We start from the raw sequence: 6,311 nt of genomic DNA, 5'->3' as shown, positions 1-6,311 counted from the left end.
TATTATATTTCATAATTTTAAAATAAATATATCGACATATTAAATACATATTTTATAACGTATAGGATACCTTATTAGGTGTTGGACAATAGAAAGAAGAGTTTTAAGAGTTTTTATCCATGAAATTCTAGGATTTCTTTTTCATATTATTTTTAATCTATTTTATTTTATTTTAAATTATCATTTTTTTCAAAAAACTATTAGTAGTTAAAATATCATGGTTTACATTTTCTTTATAAAATTAAAATATTTTATTTATATTATTATAACTTATATTTTAAATTTGTTATTTGTTATAAGAATCCTTATATGAGGCAAGCATTAATGTTATGCAGTACAAATAATAAAGTACAGTATATGTCTCTTTTATCAATATTTGAAACCTTGTCAATATCTCAATATTTATTTTTAATTAATTACTCCCAAATACATATGGTTGAAATAGTAGGAGTGTAATGTTCCATACCATCATGGTATAAATTTTCTACCAACATATAATTTTTAAACATAAAATTAACAACTTTAGCATATATAATAGTTTATTTAAAATCATATCTACAAAGCAAAAGTCTAACTATATGGGAACATCTTTCACCAAAACATGAATATAGATTTATGTAGGTTGACTTGAGTTTTATTGAATTATGGTAGGATTAGATAAATTTATTCTCCAATCAAATAAAAAAAAATCTGACAGTTGAATTTAATTGATTTTTTTAACTATATTTAATTCAATTTTTGAAAGGGTTAGATAAATAAATTTCTAGATTATAATTAAAATTTTAATTTTAAATTATATTTTTTACAATAATATAATCTATTTACTGATATTTAAATAGTATAATATTTTAAAAACATATATTTAATTAATACAATAATAAAATAAATTAACTAATGATGATCTTACTATTTAATCATTTTAATTTGATTGAATTTCAAATAGTACTTACCCAGTTAATTATGTAACTCTTGAAAAATTGGATTACGTTTGACCTAATTATAAAAGTTTAACTTAATCTATTTAAGTTGAATTGGTTCATCATGTTCCATTTCATTATCATATATATAATACTGTGTGGCCTGCAAAGCGATAAGAATGTCTTAATTAAGGAATGGTTCGTTGAATGTCACTTTTTAAATGAATAACCAAAGAAAAACTGAGTCAATAATATATATATATATATATATATATATATATATATATATATATATATATATATATATCACTTTTTTTTCCCAGCAATGTTCCTAAACAAAATTACTTTATGGAATGATATTTTTTCAATAAATTAAAGATTCTAATTAAAAAGTTTGATACATAATTTTTATGATTTTAAATAAAACTTGTATAAATATTTTTAACAACATAAAACCAAATGTAATAATTCATAAAAATCATAGTTCCAGTTTTACAACGATACATTATCCGGTTCTAATTTAATGAAGTGTGTTTAAAACATGTTTCTGCTTTTAATAAAAGATCCCTTGAAAAATAGGAAAATAAATTACTTTTTACTTCACATTTATTCTTTTACAATGCTAAATATATTTATATATGTGCCAGTGTGAACAGTGAAATAGGGGTGTGAATAGAAATGTCTTTGGTACATGTTTTGCCGGCATTTTTCAAGATGGATAGCAACCAGGGTGGGTTGGATGAAGGTGAGTTGTTAATTGTTTCCTGCACCCATCAATTTCTTCTTGCACTCCATCTATTTTAAAAAATAACCATTTTAATCATAATAAGATTTTTAGAATTTTTAGAATAATATTTCCAAGACTTTTGAATAATATTTCCGAGACAAAATTTTCGAAATAAAAATTTCAAAATGCGTGAAATATTCTGAAACATTTTAAGGGTAGATTTTTGGAACAAACTCATATAATACCTTATGGGAAATTTTAATAACTTTAATAATAAGGTACAAAACTAAGAAAAATAAAAGCTATTATTTTAATAATTTAAAATGAAAACAATAATAAACATTGGAACAAATATAAAATTGAAGATGAATATTTCATCCCTATATTCGAGTCAAAAAATCTCCACTTAATACAAAAATTTCCCTTTAAAATTGAAACGAATTTGAAGTATACGAATGGAGACACTTTCATTATTGGTTTAGTACACGCAACTTCGAGACAAAAGTCAACATGAGACATGTTTGAACTCAAACAACTAATGTGTCCATGCAAAAAAAAAAAATATTTTCCTCATAACTATTTTATTTTATTTTTTTACAAAATTATTAATATTTTTTTATGATTAAGATTCTTATAAGAATATAGTATAAGAAACACAAAATTATAGTTATAAGTCAAATGGAGGACATATAATAATAATAATAAGATTTAATTATCTGGTGGTACCCACTTTAATAGAAGTGTGTTAATTTGAAATTTCTTAAAAAAATTAACGCACTCCTACCAAAATGTGTATCATCCGAATAATTAAATCTAATAATAAATATAGCAACCAAACTGTGTGAACGATTTTTCTTTTCAAACGTAAATTAATTTATAGAAGACTTTCAAATTTTATATGAAATCCTAGTGTTTTATCTTTTCTTGCATATTTATCTTACTTTTCGATTATGTTTTGGTTGACTTGAATTTAGTTGAATTACATTTTGATTGATATTTATGAGAATTTCTTTTTAGATCAAAATCAATTATAATTACTTTTCAACCAACATTGCTTATAGGTTAGACTTATTTATTGACAGATATTAATTAATTTTTTTATCAGTGTTAGTAAAATCATTTCCTAATACAGACCAATTAAACTTTTCAAATCTAGGCCCCCGGTGTCTGTATTGTTTGTTGAGTTTATTAAGATTGATATTTAAGGCTTATAAAGACCTCACTCCTTTCATATTTTTCTTTCATATGTACCTGTTGCATGAGCAGAAGAGGAACCTGCTCAGTGAGAGTTGTTCGGGATATTATTGGTGGATCTTCTGAAGATTGACTCATGGATAATTTCTATTAATATCTTTAGGAGATGTTAAAAATATAGAAAATCTTCTATTCTGATGTAGGACTCTTAATATTTAACAAATATATATTTTTGTAATATTTCATGAACAATTACATAGATGCAAACTACATATATGAATATGAAGTTATGTTATTATTAATGTTCTCTCAAGGATAATCTCTAAAAAAAAAAAATTGATTCCATATCTTTTTATCAAATAATAATTATTTAGTATAATAGTCAGGGTGTCACAGGGTCGCCCAGGCGACCCATTGCACTTTTGGGCGAGCGAACGTCTCGCTTAGGCGAGGAGGGTCTCGCCTAAGCGAGAACGCGCGCATGGTTCTAATTCTGGAGGTCGAGCTCTCGCCTAGGCGAAGGGAGCTTGCCTGAGTGAGGGTCCTCCTCGCCTGGGCGAGACTCTTCTGCCTGAGCGAGATGTTGGGCGAGAAGGTGGCTGGAATTGATATTTTCTTTGATTTCAAAAGTGGACAACATGCTTGTATGAGTATTCTTTTAAGTTTATGAACTGGATGGCCTTTGTGAATGAGGTGGTGTATGAGTTATGATTTGTGGGCTTTAACATGATGTGAGCATGACGATTGTATGAGATGATTCATGAAAATGAAATGATGAGTTTGGTATGAGTTCAACATGAGATATGAAAGGGTTGGTATCAATGTGACATGGTAATGGTATGAGACAGAGCTCCATATTCTGGGCTCGAGAATAACGAGTTGGCAAGGTTTGGTTGGGAATACGAAAGATGCGGACAATGAGAAATTGTATGAGATGTATATGTATATGTATATTGTGTGTATGCATGCTGAATTTGTTTGATTGATTAAGAAAGCTTGGTCCGTGTCAATGCGTAAGTCCTTGGGATCTCTAGGTGAGATTCCCAGGGTCGTGCTTCAGTGGTCGGGACGTAATTCCACGGCCCCTGTTAGTGGGTGTCCATGGTGGTGCCCCATTTGTATAACTAGGAAAGGATTCAAGGTAAGGACTGCATCCTGACACTCTAAGGGGCCAGTTAGTCTCACTTAGAGCGGACTGACTCCTGTGGTGAGAGTAGCAGGAGGCCTGAAATTCATTAAGGGCTAACCTTGTGGTGAGAGAGATTTGATTCATCGTAACACTTGTAACACATAGCTCGGAGATGAGCAGCTCAGGGTCGAGCAGGGGTATCCACCACAAGTGCAAGCATCCGCTGAATCCGACCAAGTTATACGTATCCGGATGAGTCGAGTCAAGTCGTAGTGTATTGAATGAAGAGTCATAACATGCTTGGTTGTTATATGGATACTGAATGATGAAATATGAGTGACTATATGATGATTATGTTATTGGCTCTAGCTTACCCTGTGTATTGTATGGTTGTCTTGTATGTGGTTTTTCTTTCTTGCGATGATTATCAATTTAATTGATGGGAGCAGATGGGCGAGGTTCCAGGAGTCAGCAAGGAAGTGGAGACTCTGCTGCATAGTCACTGGTTGCTATTCCTGTATGAGTTCATTTAGGGTTGCAACCCATGTATCTGTTCGTCCTTAGTTTTATGCACTCTGATTAGCTTTTCCTCTAGTTTCTTTTAGGCATCGTGATATGCCATGGGTTGTATGGAGTTGATCCCAGACCGCATTTTTATGTTATCTTTATTGTGACATTCCTTTAATTTCACGTACTTAATTAAATGGGGTGTTATAATTTAATATTTTAAAAACATATATTTAATTAATACAATAATAAAATAAATTAACTAATGATGATCTTACTATTTAATCATTTTAATTTGATTGAATTTCAAATAGTACTTACCCAGTTAATTATGTAACTCTTGAAAAATTGGATTACGTTTGACCTAATTATAAAAGTTTAACTTAATTAATTTATTTAAGTTGAATTGGTTCATCATGTTATTCCATTTCATTATTATATATATATATATATATATATCACTTTTTTTCCCAACAATAATTAAAGATTCTAATTAAAAATTTTGATACATAATTTTTATGATTTTAAATAAAACTTGTATAAATATTTTTAACAACATCAAACCAAATGTAACTATTCATAAAAATCATAGTTCCAATTTTACATGAAATTCTTTTGTATAAGAGTTCCAGATTTACACCGATACATTATCGGGTTTTAATTTAATGAAGTGTGTTTAAAACATGTTTCTGCTTTTAATAAAAGATCCCTCGAAAAATCGGAAAATAAATTACTTTTTACTTCATATTTATTCTTTTACAATGCTAAATATATTTATATATGTGCCAATGTGAACAGTAAAATAGGGGTGTGAATAGAAATGTCTTTGGTACATGTTTTGCCGGCATTTTTCAAGATGGATAGCAACCAGGGTGGGTTGGATGAAGGTGAGTTGTTAATTGTTTCCTGAACCCATCAATTTCTTTTTGCACTCCATCTATTTTAAAAAATAACCATTTTAATCATAATAGGATTTTTAGAATTTTTAGAATAATATTTCCAAGACTTTTGAATAATATTTCCCAGACAAAATTTTCGAAATAAAAATTTCAAAATGCGTGAAATATTCCGAAACATATTTTAAGGGTAGATTTTTAGAACAAACTCATATAATACCTTATGGGAAAATTTAATAACTTCAATAATAAGGTACAAAAATAAGAAAAATAAAAGCTATTGTTTTAATAATTTAAAATGAAAACAATAATAAACATGAAACAAATATAAAATTGAAAATAAATATTTCATCCCTATATTCGAGTTAAAAAATCTCCCCTTATAAGAATATAGTATAAGAAAAACAAAATTATAATTATAAGTCAAATGAAGGACATATAATAATAATAAATAGCAACCAAACTGTGTGGAAGATTTTTCTTTTATAACATAAATTAATTTATAGAGGGCTTTTCAAATTTTATATGAAATCCTAGTGTTTTATCTTTTCTTGCATATTTTTCTTTCTTTTCGATTATGTTTTGGTTGACTTGAATTTAGTTGAATTACATTTTGTTGATTGATATTTATGAGAATTTCTTTTTAGATCAAAATCAATTATAATTACTTTTCAGTCATCATTACTTATAGGTTAGAGTTATTTATTGATAGATATTAATTAATTTTTTTATCAGTGTTAGTAAAATCATTTCCTATACAGATCAATTAAATTTTTTCAATGCTTGTAAGTGTTTTTTGTTATCAAATGTTACCAAAGTTAGTTTTTTGTACAAAGTGGGTCCAAATTTATTCACTATATTGATTAGAAAAACTCTAAACCAATCTTAATGCTAGTCATGAGAAAATTTTTAAACCAATCTTATGCCAGTTATGAGAGTTG

Source organism: Vigna unguiculata, chromosome 4, assembly GCF_004118075.2.
Source record: "Vigna unguiculata cultivar IT97K-499-35 chromosome 4, ASM411807v1, whole genome shotgun sequence".
Lineage (NCBI taxonomy): Eukaryota > Viridiplantae > Streptophyta > Magnoliopsida > Fabales > Fabaceae > Vigna > Vigna unguiculata.
The sequence above is the reverse complement of the archived record's forward strand: the minus strand, read 5'-3'. Positions refer to the sequence as shown.